General features: G+C 49.4%; 1 protein-coding gene across 6 annotated transcripts in view; it reads left to right on the forward strand.

The window, feature by feature from the left end:
• Positions 1-14096, forward strand: part of FAM227B (family with sequence similarity 227 member B) — a 1159103-nt gene that overhangs the window by 19622 nt on the left and 1125385 nt on the right. The gene's annotated exons all lie outside the window — the stretch shown is intronic.

Below are 14096 nucleotides of genomic sequence, written 5' to 3' on the forward strand. Positions count from 1 at the left end.
GAGTTTCTCAGGATCCATCTCTAGTCCGGAACCGGACACAATGTAACCTAGAAACGGAATGGTTTTAACTTCAAACACACACTTCTCCAATTTACAATAGAGGTGATTGACTCGGAGACGGGAAAGAACCTCTTTTACCCAGAAACGATGATCTTCGAGATTATTAGCAAAGATGAGGATGTCGTCTAGATAAACCACGACATGGCGGTACAAGATGTCCCTGAAAATCTCATTCACGAAGTGCTGGAAGACTGCTGGAACGTTGCTCAATCCGAAGGGCATGACGAGGTACTCATAATGTCCGTCACGGGTGTTAAAGGCGGTCTTCCACTCGTCACCCTCACGGATTCGGATGAGATTGTAGGCACCCCTCAAGTCCAGCTTTGTGAAAATAGTTGCACCACTAACTCTATCAAAGAGCTCGGTAATCAGGGGTAAAGGGTATCGGTTCTTGACGGTAATGTCGTTCAGACCTCTGTAGTCGATGCACGGACGCAGACCACCGTCTTTCTTCTTAACGAAGAAGAAGCCTGCGCCGGCTGGAGAAGAAGATGGTCGGATGAAACCCTTCGCCAGGTTCTCTTTGATGTACTCTTCCATGGAGTGTGTCTCAGGCAGAGACAACGGATAAGTTCGGCCTCGCGGTGGAACCTTCCCTGGAATGAGGTCGATTGGGCAGTCCCATTCTCTATGAGGAGGAAGGATATCAGCAGAGGCTTTACTGAACACGTCCGTGAAGTCTTGATATGGAGGAGGCGGAACATCAGATGACCTGGGGAAGGAAGAACAAACAGGAAGAACTTTGGCTAAACAAGTCTCAGCACAGGAGGGACCCCATGCCAGTATTTGCGTAGTCGTCCAGTCAATTGATGGGTTGTGGAGACGGAGCCATGGAAGGCCTAAAACCACTGGATGTGTGGCTCTTGGAATCACTAAAAAAGAAATATACTCAGAATGAAGAACTCCCACTCTCAGACTAACTGGAAGAGTCCTTAAGGAAATGACTGCGTCAAAAATCTTGCTGCCATCCACGGCAGTCAAAGAGATGGACGAGGACAGTCTCTCGGTGGGTAGGGACCACCGTTTAACATAAGCTTCGGTTATGAAATTCCCAGCTGCTCCGGAATCAAGGAGGGCAATGACGTTCCTGTAACGTTGAGCAATTTGGAGCGACACTGGGAGGTTACAGTCATGAGGAGATGGAGAGGAGATCATTACTCCTAGCCGGCCCTCTCCTTGGCGAGCTAGGATCTGGAGTTTCCCGGACGTTTGGGACAGGCATTGATAGTGTGTGACGGAGCTGCACAGTAGAGACAGAGAGACGTTTCGGCGCTCAGCGGGAGATAGACGGGAACGACTAATTTGCATAGGCTCATCCTTGGATGGAGATGGTTGACGAGGAGGAGGAGCAGAAGATTTAGGAGTAGATGATCTTCCTCGCTCGGTTGCTCTCTCTCTGAAACGTAGATCAACCTTCGTGCAAAGAGAAATTAGCTCATCCAACTTAGAGGGCAAGTCTCTGGTAGCTAACTCATCCTTGATGCGTTCTGATAAGCCATGCCAGAATGCAGCATACAGGGCCTCGTCGTTCCATGCCAGTTCGGATGCCAGGATTTTAAACTGTATAAGATACTGTCCCACAGTACGTGTTCCCTGGCGTAAACGGAGAATCTCAGATGAAGCAGATGTTATCCGGCCTGGCTCGTCGAAGATGCGCCTGAATGTAGCTACAAAGTCAGTATAGGAGGATAGCAGGGGATCAGACTTCTCCCATAAAGGTGATGCCCAGTCAAGGGCTGAGCCACTGAGAAGGGAGATGATATAGGCAATTTTGGTACGGTCACTGAAGAAATTGCCAGGTAGAAGCTCAAAGTGGATTTCACATTGATTGAGAAATCCCCTGCAGAACCTTGGAGATCCATCAAATTTTGCTGGCGTTGGAAGATGAAGATGTGGACTGGAAATGGGTAAGGTGGGTGGGGTTACAGCTGGTGTCACTGTAGTGGACGCACCGGACGTGCCAGGTCCACGGAGGGTCGTTTGAATCCCATCCAGCCGTGTAGAGAGATCCTGGAGACAGCGGATGATGTGGCCCTGTGCAGCCTCCTGATGTTCAAGTCGGGCTGCCAGTTCTTGCATCGGCCTGGCCGCTTGATCCTGGTCTCCGGCTGGATTCATTAGGTCAGTGCTTACTGTCACAACTGAGGGCCTGAGCTGACGGGAGGCAGCCTCAGTTGTAGGGGCTGAGATGTAACGGAACCTGGGAGGTTGTATCAGACCCCTAGACATGTAAGTAACATGTAGAATAACTGCCCGAAGGCGTGACCACGACAACCAGGATAAAAGTCAATGATGTTTATTATGACAAACTCCGTAACACAGCAGCAGTAAAAGGAAACATAAAAGTCAACAGAGGATAAATACAATTCCTGGGTACTACAGGGTGGCAAGGGCCACAGGCACTGGTAGTGTGAGACAGTTCTTATAATCTTCTAGTTGGAAAGTCCTTACCAGGCCTGACTGTAGCAATGGAGAGAACCCAGGATCGTACCAGCTGATGTTCCAGGAAAGGCTGGGCTGCTGAAGGTAAAACGGCTGCTGTGGATACTGGCTGGAACCAGACTGTTGTTGGTACGGAGTGGATACTGGCTGGAACCAGTTAAATAATAAACGAACTTGAGAGCGATGAAATAATAATGAAGTTTGGAGTTTGAGAGCGGTGAAATAATAATACCGGTGGAGAGTGGTAAACTGCAGAAAAGGACACCGGCCCTTTAAGAGAAGCTATACACTGCTGGAAGCTGGGCTGGAAGCAGGTGATTGTTTGAGAGCGGTGAAATAATAATACCGGTGGAGAGTGGTAAACTGCAGAAAAGGACACCGGCCCTTTAAGAGAAGCTATACACTGCTGGAAGCTGGGCTGGAAGCAGGTGATTGTTTGAGAGCGGTGAAATAATAATACCGGTGGAGAGTGGTAAACTGCAGAAAGGACACCGGCCCTTTAAGAGAAGCTGTACACTGCTGGAAGCTGGGCTGGAAGCAGGTGATTGTTGTAGCTGGAAACAGGTGAGTCCAGAATGGATCGGAGAGTCAGGCTACACCGCAGATGGAATGCTGGTGCGGGTCTCTATAGCAGAAGTCTGGAGACAGGAGCTGGAACCTGGAAGACAACCACAGGAGAGAGACAAACTGGAACTAGGTTAGACAACCAAAGCACTGACGCCTTCCTTGCTCAGGCACAGCTTACTTATACCTGCAGCAAGAAAGGGGTTGGCTAGGCAATTATGCAAATCAACAATACAGACAGCAGATTGGTGGAAATGCTCAGATGACAAAATCCAAGATGGCTGCGCCCATGCAGACACTTGGAGGGAAGTTTGGTTTGTAATCCATGTGAGAATTGAAACAGTAATGGCGACGCCGGCCACAGGAGACGCCAGACTGACAAGCGCACATTTAACCACGCGGGCACAGCGGAGGCCGCGGCTGATGAAATCACCACTCTGACATTCTGCATGTGGAAACTCAGGAACAGCGGGATCCGGTCCTGGAACGCTGAGCCAGCCTTAGGAGGCATCTGAAGGGAAAGTAATGGCGTCCAGATACCCGGATCGTGACAGCCCCCCCCCCTTTAGGAGTGGCCCCAGGACACTTCTTAGGCTTTAAAGGAAACTTTGCGTGGAAATTTCGGACCAAGGCAGGAGCATGGACGTCTGAGGCATTGGTCCAAGAGCGTTCTTCAGGACCATAGCCCTTCCAGTCAATGAGGTATTGTAACTGACCGTAACGGAAACGTGAGTCCAAAATCTTGGCCACCTCGTACTCGACTCCCCGTTGAGTCTGAACTTTGGGAGCTGGAGGAAGTGCGGAATGAAACCGATTCAGGATCAGCGGTTTCAACAAAGAAACATGAAATGTCCTGGGTATTTTCAAGAAGGATGGTAACTGTAACCTGTAGGCAACAGGATTGATGACTTGTTCAATCTTGAAGGGTCCGATGTAGCGAGGTGCAAATTTCATGCTGGGAACTCTCAACCTCAAATTCTTCGTGGACAGCCACACACGATCACCCACCTTGAGAGCAGGAACCGCTCTACGCTTCCTATCGGCAAACTTCTTATACCTGAATGAGGCTTTAAGCAGGGCTGCGCGGACGTTCCTCCAGTTATTTGAAAACTGACGCAAGGTGACATCCACTGCTGGAACAGAAGTTGCGGGAAGCGGTTGGAATTCTGGGACTTTAGGGTGGAATCCATAATTAATGAAGAATGGTGTAGAAGAAGATGAGGAATGGTATTGATTGTTGTGGCTGAACTCGGCCCAAGGAAGGAGTTGAACCCAGTCATCTTGAGAGGAAGACACATATATACGGAGGAAGGCCTCCAAGTCCTGATTCACCCTCTCGGTTTGACCATTGGTCTGAGGATGGTAAGCCGTGGAAAACTTTAACTTGACTTGGAGGGCTTGACACAAACTTCGCCAAAATTTGGCTACAAATTGTACTCCACGATCCGAGATGATCTCTTCAGGAAGACCGTGAAGTCGGAAGATCTCTTGTATAAACACTTGAGCCAACTTGGAAGCTGACGGAAGACCGGTGAGAGGGATGAAATGTGCCATCTTGGTGAACCGGTCAACTACCACCCAGATGGTATTAAACTTGTTGCAGATAGGTAGATCGGAAACAAAGTCCATCGACAAATGGGTCCAAGGTCGACGGGGAACAGATAATGGAACCAGTTGCCCCGCAGGCGACTGGCGGGAGACTTTGTGTTGGGCACACTTTGGGCAGGAGGCAATAAATTCCATAACGTCCTTCTTCAGAGTTGGCCACCAGTAGGACCTAGAAATAAATTCAAGGGTTTTCTGAATGCCTGTATGTCCAGCAAAACGGGAAGCATGGGCCCAATGCATGAGCTTCTTCCTTAGAACTGGCTTAACAAAACTTTTCCCTGGTGGAGGCGTAGAGTCCATCCCTACCGTGGAGAATGCCAACGGATTAATAATAGGATGCTTGTCTGCAGACTCGGACTCATTTTCTTGCTCCCATGAGCGGGAAAGGGCATCGGCCTTACGATTCTGAGAACCCGGACAGAACTGGAGTTTAAAGTCAAACCTAGAGAAGAAAAGTGCCCATCTGGCCTGACGAGGATTCAGACATTGTGCGCCTTTGAGATATAAAAGATTTTTGTGGTCGGTAAGTATGGTGATTGAGTGGGAAGCTCCCTCCAACAGGTATCTCCACTCCTCCAGAGCGAGCTTGATGGCTAGCAACTCCTGATCGCCAATGGCATAGTTGCGCTCAGCTGGGGAGAACTTCCGGGAGAAGAAACTGCAAGGATGTAGATGTCCATCTTTGGCCCTCTGGGATAACACTGCTCCTACTCCAACGGAGGAGGCATCTACCTCTAAGATAAAAGGAGAGTCGGTGTCGGGCTGTTTCAGAACTGGTGCTGAGATGAACCGTTGCTTCAGAAGGTGAAAGGCCTGTGTAGCTTCCTCGGACCACTTGGATGGATTAGCACCTTTCTTGGTTAATGCAGTGATAGGCGCCACAATGGTGGAAAAGTCTCGTATAAATTTTCTATAATAATTGGCGAACCCTAAGAACCTCTGGACCCCTTTGAGGCTTAAGGGTATAGGCCAATTCTGGATTGCTTGGAGTTTCTCAGGATCCATCTCTAGTCCGGAACCGGACACAATGTAACCTAGAAACGGAATGGTTTTAACTTCAAACACACACTTCTCCAATTTACAATAGAGGTGATTGACTCGGAGACGGGAAAGAACCTCTTTTACCCAGAAACGATGATCTTCGAGATTATTAGCAAAGATGAGGATGTCGTCTAGATAAACCACGACATGGCGGTACAAGATGTCCCTGAAAATCTCATTCACGAAGTGCTGGAAGACTGCTGGAGCGTTGCTCAATCCGAAGGGCATGACGAGGTACTCATAATGTCCGTCACGGGTGTTAAAGGCGGTCTTCCACTCGTCACCCTCACGGATTCGGATGAGATTGTAGGCACCCCTCAAGTCCAGCTTTGTGAAAATAGTTGCACCACTAACTCTATCAAAGAGCTCGGTAATCAGGGGTAAAGGGTATCGGTTCTTGACGGTAATGTCGTTCAGACCTCTGTAGTCGATGCACGGACGCAGACCACCGTCTTTCTTCTTAACGAAGAAGAAGCCTGCGCCGGCTGGAGAAGAAGATGGTCGGATGAAACCCTTCGCCAGGTTCTCTTTGATGTACTCTTCCATGGAGTGTGTCTCAGGCAGAGACAACGGATAAGTTCGGCCTCGCGGTGGAACCTTCCCTGGAATGAGGTCGATTGGGCAGTCCCATTCTCTATGAAGAGGAAGGATATCAGCAGAGGCTTTACTGAACACGTCCGTGAAGTCTTGATATGGAGGAGGCGGAACATCAGATGACCTGGGGAAGGAAGAACAAACAGGAAGAACTTTGGCTAAACAAGTCTCAGCACAGGAGGGACCCCATGCCAGTATTTGCGTAGTCGTCCAGTCAATTGATGGGTTGTGGAGACGGAGCCATGGAAGGCCTAAAACCACTGGATGTGTGGCTCTTGGAATCACTAAAAAAGAAATATACTCAGAATGAAGAACTCCCACTCTCAGACGAACTGGAAGAGTCCTTAAGGAAATGACTGCGTCAAAAATCTTGCTGCCATCCACGGCAGTCAAAGAGATGGACGAGGACAGTCTCTCGGTGGGTAGGGACCACCGTTTAACATAAGCTTCGGTTATGAAATTCCCAGCTGCTCCGGAATCAAGGAGGGCAATGACGTTCCTGTAACGTTGAGCAATTTGGAGCGACACTGGGAGGTTACAGTCATGAGGAGATGGAGAGGAGATCATTACTCCTAGCCGGCCCTCTCCTTGGCGAGCTAGGATCTGGAGTTTCCCGGACGTTTGGGACAGGCATTGATAGTGTGCGACGGAGCTGCACAGTAGAGACAGAGAGACTCAGAGAGACGTCTTCGGCGCTCAGCGGGAGATAGACGGGAACGACTAATTTGCATAGGCTCATCCTTGGATGGAGATGGTTGACGAGGAGGAGGAGCAGAAGATTTAGGAGTAGATGATCTTCCTCGCTCGGTTGCTCTCTCTCTGAAACGTAGATCAACCTTCGTGCAAAGAGAAATTAGCTCATCCAACTTAGAGGGCAAGTCTCTGGTAGCTAACTCATCCTTGATGCGTTCTGATAAGCCATGCCAGAATGCAGCATACAGGGCCTCGTCGTTCCATGCCAGTTCGGATGCCAGGATTTTAAACTGTATAAGATACTGTCCCACAGTACGTGTTCCCTGGCGTAAACGGAGAATCTCAGATGAAGCAGATGTTATCCGGCCTGGCTCGTCGAAGATGCGCCTGAATGTAGCTACAAAGTCAGTATAGGAGGATAGCAGGGGATCAGACTTCTCCCATAAAGGTGATGCCCAGTCAAGGGCTGAGCCACTGAGAAGGGAGATGATATAGGCAATTTTGGTACGGTCACTGAAGAAATTGCCAGGTAGAAGCTCAAAGTGGATTTCACATTGATTGAGAAATCCCCTGCAGAACCTTGGAGATCCATCAAATTTTGCTGGCGTTGGAAGATGAAGATGTGGACTGGAAATGGGTAAGGTGGGTGGGGTTACAGCTGGTGTCACTGTAGTGGACGCACCGGACGTGCCAGGTCCACGGAGGGTCGTTTGAATCCCATCCAGCCGTGTAGAGAGATCCTGGAGACAGCGGATGATGTGGCCCTGTGCAGCCTCCTGATGTTCAAGTCGGGCTGCCAGTTCTTGCATCGGCCTGGCCGCTTGATCCTGGTCTCCGGCTGGATTCATTAGGTCAGTGCTTACTGTCACAACTGAGGGCCTGAGCTGACGGGAGGCAGCCTCAGTTGTAGGGGCTGAGATGTAACGGAACCTGGGAGGTTGTATCAGACCCCTAGACATGTAAGTAACATGTAGAATAACTGCCCGAAGGCGTGACCACGACAACCAGGATAAAAGTCAATGATGTTTATTATGACAAACTCCGTAACACAGCAGCAGTAAAAGGAAACATAAAAGTCAACAGAGGATAAATACAATTCCTGGGTACTACAGGGTGGCAAGGGCCACAGGCACTGGTAGTGTGAGACAGTTCTTATAATCTTCTAGTTGGAAAGTCCTTACCAGGCCTGACTGTAGCAATGGAGAGAACCCAGGATCGTACCAGCTGATGTTCCAGGAAAGGCTGGGCTGCTGAAGGTAAAACGGCTGCTGTGGATACTGGCTGGAACCAGACTGTTGTTGGTACGGAGTGGATACTGGCTGGAACCAGTTAAATAATAAACGAACTTGAGAGCGATGAAATAATAATGAAGTTTGGAGTTTGAGAGCGGTGAAATAATAATACCGGTGGAGAGTGGTAAACTGCAGAAAAGGACACCGGCCCTTTAAGAGAAGCTATACACTGCTGGAAGCTGGGCTGGAAGCAGGTGATTGTTTGAGAGCGGCGAAATAATAATACCGGTGGAGAGTGGTAAACTGCAGAAAAGGACACCGGCCCTTTAAGAGAAGCTATACACTGCTGGAAGCTGGGCTGGAAGCAGGTGATTGTTTGAGAGCGGTGAAATAATAATACCGGTGGAGAGTGGTAAACTGCAGAAAGGACACCGGCCCTTTAAGAGAAGCTGTACACTGCTGGAAGCTGGGCTGGAAGCAGGTGATTGTTGTAGCTGGAAACAGGTGAGTCCAGAATGGATCGGAGAGTCAGGCTACACCGCAGATGGAATGCTGGTGCGGGTCTCTATAGCAGAAGTCTGGAGACAGGAGCTGGAACCTGGAAGACCACAGGAGAGAGACAAACTGGAACTAGGTTAGACAACCAAAGCACTGACGCCTTCCTTGCTCAGGCACAGCTTACTTATACCTGCAGCAAGGAAGGGGTTGGCTAGGCAATTATGCAAATCAACAATACAGACAGCAGATTGGTGGAAATGCTCAGATGACAAAATCCAAGATGGCTGCGCCCATGCAGACACTTGGAGGGAAGTTTGGTTTGTAATCCATGTGAGAATTGAAACAGTAATGGCGACGCCGGCCACAGGAGACAGGAGACGCCAGACTGACAAGCGCACATTTAACCACGCGGGCACAGCGGAGGCCGCGGCTGATGAAATCACCACTCTGACATTCTGCATGTGGAAACTCAGGAACAGCGGGATCCGGTCCTGGAACGCTGAGCCAGCCTTAGGAGGCATCTGAAGGGAAAGTAATGGCGTCCAGATACCCGGATCGTGACACCCGGCATCTAAGAAATTAAATGCTACTGTATATTTGAAAAAGCCTGGGAAAACCTGGAAAAAAAATTCCAGATCCCTAAAAGGGTTCTGGTTGCTTTTCCCTTCCCGGAAGATGATAGAAAAAAATGGGAGTCTCCGCCTAAAGTTGACACCTCTGTCTCTAGGCTGTCAAAACAGGTGGTCTTACCAGTCCCGGGATCTACCGCGTTGAAAGACCCTGCAGATCGCAAAGTGGATGCTACACTCAAATCCATATACACGGCTTCAGGGGCTATACTGAGGCCTACTATTGCCTGTGCATGGATTTCAAAAGCTATAGCAAAGTGGTCAATCACTCTGCAGGAGGATTTGATTATGATGGATAAAGGTGAGTTTGATTTATTTGTACGTAACATACAGGATTCTGCAGGGTTACTGGTAGAATCCATGAAGGATCTGGGTTCCATGGCTGCGGGGATCTCCCCCATGTCCGTCTCGGCTCGCAGGGGTCTCTGGCTGCGCCAATGGTTTACGGACGCGGAATCCAGGAAAAGTGTGGAGAGCCTACCCTATACAGGTCAGGCTCTGTTTGAGGAGGCGCTGGATGCGTGGATTGCCATGGCTACAGCAGGTAAGTCTCCTTTTCTCCCCTCAGCTACACCGGCTAAGAAGAAGCCTTTTACTCCCAACATGTCACAGTCCTTTCGGCCCACTAGGCCTAGAAAGAACAAGCCCTCTCACACCTTCTTTAGAGGTAGTCGTGCCAAATCCAAAAAGCCTGCTCGCGCAGGTTCTCAGGACCAGAAGCCTGCTTCTGGTACCTCAAAGTCCTCAGCATGACGGTGGACCGCAAAGCCCGGAGGAAGTTCAGGTGGGAGCAAGACTCCGGCATTTCAGCCACGTCTGGGTGTCGTCTGGCCTGGACCCCTGGATACAGGATATTGTGCCCGGGGGTACAGGCTGGAGTTTCAAACTCTCCCACCTTACAGATTCTTCAAATCAGGCTTGCCGGCTTTGCCGGCAGACAGAGCTATTCTACTAGACGCTATCCGAAAATTTATAGTGTCCGAGGTTATTGTTCCAGTTCCACTACATCAGTTGAGCAACGGTTACCATTCAAACCTTTTTGTGGTTCCGAAGCCGGATGGTTCAGTAAGGCCAATTCTGAACTTGAAATCTTTTAACCATTATCTCAGGGACTTCAAATTCAAGATGGAGTCTCTGAGGGCAGTTATCTCAGGACTGACGGAGGGGGAGTTCCTGGTGTCCCTGGACATCAAGGATGCGTACCTCCACATTCCCATTTGGTCGCCGCATCAGGCTTATCTCAGGTTTGCACTGTTAGACGATCACTATCAGTTTCAGGCACTGCCGTTCGGTCTCTCCACGGCACCGAGGGTCTTCACCAAGGTGATGGTAGAGATGATGGTTCTCCTCCGCAAGCAGGGGGTGAACATAATTCCGTATCTGGACAATTCGCTGATCAAGGCATCGTCCAAGGAGAAATTGTTAAGATCCATTGCTCTCACGACGCATCTGCTCAAGGAGCACGGTTGGATTCTGAACCTTCCAAAGTCTCATCTGGAGCCGACAAGGTGGCTGTCTTTCCTGGGGATGATCCTCGACACGGAGGTGCAGAGGGTGTTTTTACCGGTGGAGAAAGCGTTGGTGATTCAAACCATGGCTCGGGATGTCTTGAAGCCTGCCAGGGTGTTGGTTCATCAGTGCCTTCTGGGGAAGATGGTTGCCTCCTACGAGGCTCTGCAGTACGGAAGGTTTCATTCTCGCTCCTTTCAACTGGTTCTCTTGGAACAGTGGTCGGGATCTCACCTACACATGCACAAGAGGATACGTCTGTCTCCAAAAGCAAGGATTTCACTCCTCTGGTGGCTACAACAACCACACCTTCTGAAGGGCCGAAGGTTCGGTGTTCAGGACTAGATTCTTCTAATCACGGATGCAAGTCTAAGAGTTTGGGGAGCAGTCACTTAAGGGGAAACCTTCCAAGGAAGGTGGTCGAGTCAGGAGTCCCTTCTTCCGATAAACATCCTGGAGCTAAGAGCCGTATACAACGGCCTTCTTCAAGCAGCACACCTTCTACAGGATCGGGCTGTTCAGGTGCAGTCGGACAACGTGACAACAGTGGCCTACATAAACCGACAAGGCGGAACGAAGAACAAGGCTGCAATGTCGGAGGTGACAAAAATCCTCCTCTGGGCAGAAAGGCACGCTGTAGCGATGTCAGCAGTCTTCATTCCGAGAGTAGACAACTGGGAAGCGGACTTCCTCAGCAGACACGATCTCCATCCAGGAGAGTGGGGCCTCCACCTGGAGGTGTTAGAGGAGGTAACCGGTTGGTGGGGGTTCCTCACATGATGGCCTCCCGCCTCAACAAGAAGCTGCGGAGGTACTGTTCCAGGTCGAGGGACCCACAGGCAGTGGTGGTGGATGCACTAGTAACGCTGTGGGTGTTCACGTCAGTGTATGTATTCCCTCCACTACCTCTAATTCCAAGAGTTCTACAACTTGTATAAAGAACAAAAGTTCTGGCAATCCTCATTGCTCCAGACTGGCCAAGGAGGGCTTGGTACGCGGATCTGCTGGATCTACTGCTGGAAGATCCAAGGCCCCTACCTCTTCGAGAGGATCTTCTACTGCAGGGGCCGTTCGCTTATCAAGACTTACCGCGGCTACGTTTGACGGCATGGCGGTTGAGCGCCAGATTTTAGCTTGGAAGGTTATTCCGAGCGAGGTTATTCCTACCCTGATACAGGCTTGGAAGGGGGTAACGTCTAAACATTACCGTCGAATTTGGAAAAAATATGTGTCTTGGTGGGAATCCAAGAAATTTCCTGCGGTGGAGTCTCAACTTGGACATTTTCTCCTTTTCCTGCAAGTAGGTGTGGATATGGGCCCGAGATTGTGCTCCATCAAGGTCCAGATCTCAGCTTTGTCCATTTTCTTCCAGAAACAATTGTCTGTCCTCCCTGAGGTTCAGACCTTTTTGAAAGGCGTTCTGCACATCCAGCCTCTCTTTGTGGCGCCAACGCACCCTGGGATCGTGATGGGGTGTTACAGTTCCTGCAATCGGATTGGTTTGAGCCTCTACAGGAGGCTGAAATCAAGTTTCTTACGTGGAAGGCGGTAACTTTGTTGGCCTTGGCTTCGGCTCGACGTGTGTCGGAATTGGGGCTTTGTCCTGTAAAAGTCCCTATCTGGTCTTCCATGAAGATAGGGCGGAACTCAGACTCGTCAACATTTCCTTCCTAAGGTTGTTTTGGGTTTTCATATCAACCAACCTATTGTGGTGCCAGTGGGTACTGACTCCTCAATTGCTTCAAAGGCCTTGGATGTTGTGAGGGCTTTGAAGATTTACGTGAAGAGGACGGCATGTCACTGAAAATCTGACTCTCTTTGTCCTATATGATCCCAAGAAAATTGGGTGTCCTGCTTCTAAGCAGTCGATTTCCCGCTGGATCAGGTTCACCATCCAGCATGCATATTCTATGGCAGGATTGCCGTGTCCAAAATCTGTTAAGACCCACTCTACTCGTAAGGTGGGTTCTTCCTGGGCGGCTGCCCGGGGTGTCTCAGCTGTACAGCTTTGCAGAGCAGCTACTTGGTCTGGATCGAACACGTTTGATAAGTTTTACAAGTTCAATACTTTGGCCTCTGATGACCTCAAGTTTGGTCAAGCAGTTCTGCAGGAGCCTGCGCGTACTCCCTCCCGTTCTGGGAGCTTTGGTACATCCCCATGGTACTAATATGAACCCCAGCATCCTCTAGGACGTAAGAGAAAATAGAATTTTAATTACCTACCGGTAAATCTTTTTCTCGTAGTCCATAGAGGATGCTGGGCGCACGCCCAGTGCTTCTTTATCCTGCAGTGGTTGTTTGGTTCAGTACTGCCTGGTTCCTAGTAAGTTCTACTTTCTTTACTGTTTCAGCACTGTTTCAGCTGTTGCTGAGTTTTCCGGCATGTTGGACGGATTTGCCTTGTTGTGTGAGCTGGTATGAATCTCGCCACTATCTGTGTATTTCCTTCTCTCGAAGTATGTCGTCTCCTCCGGCACAGTTTCTAGACTGAGTCTGGTAGGAGGGGCATAGAGGGAGGAGCCAGCCCACACTGTTAAACTCTTAAAGTGCCCATGGCTCCTGGTGGACCCGTCTATACCCCATGGTACTAATATGGACCCCAGCATCCTCTACGGACTACAAGAAAAGGATTTACCGGTAGGTAATTTAAATCCTATATTTTCATCATTAGGCCCCGCCCCCATGACATGATGGCAAGATTCACAGGTCAGGGGGCAGCCAATATGACTGTTCTATGAGAATCGCATCATATTGGCTCAGCCCTCTCCCCACAGACCCATGAATTGTTGCATAGCTGGGCTTTGATCATGGGCCGTGAGAGTCGGGACTGCGGCAGAGGTGGGAAAAAAAACGCATTTGGTCCATTGGGGAGGAGGGGGGGTGGGGGGATTCTGGGTACTCAGAGACCCCTTTATGTGTGATACCGTTCCCTCACTAAAAAACGGAAGGGCACGTGAAAAATAGGGATGTCCATTAGTGTAGCCTCTCTCAATTGCTATCATCTAAATTAATCACTACAGGAGCCATCAATGATATGGACCTATGTGTTAATGTACCATTTATATGGTTTACACTGCAGCTACACAGTGATTGTCGGAGCTGCTCGATTCAATCAGCTGTGGGGAAAAATGTGTGTCCAATAAGCAATTGGTCAGTATCTGTGTGCTGTTTAAATATATATATATATATATATATATATATATATATATATTTGTCTCCAAATAGC

The sequence above is a fragment of the Pseudophryne corroboree genome, chromosome 6 (assembly GCF_028390025.1).
Source record: "Pseudophryne corroboree isolate aPseCor3 chromosome 6, aPseCor3.hap2, whole genome shotgun sequence".
In the NCBI taxonomy this organism is placed as follows: Eukaryota; Metazoa; Chordata; class Amphibia; order Anura; family Myobatrachidae; genus Pseudophryne; species Pseudophryne corroboree.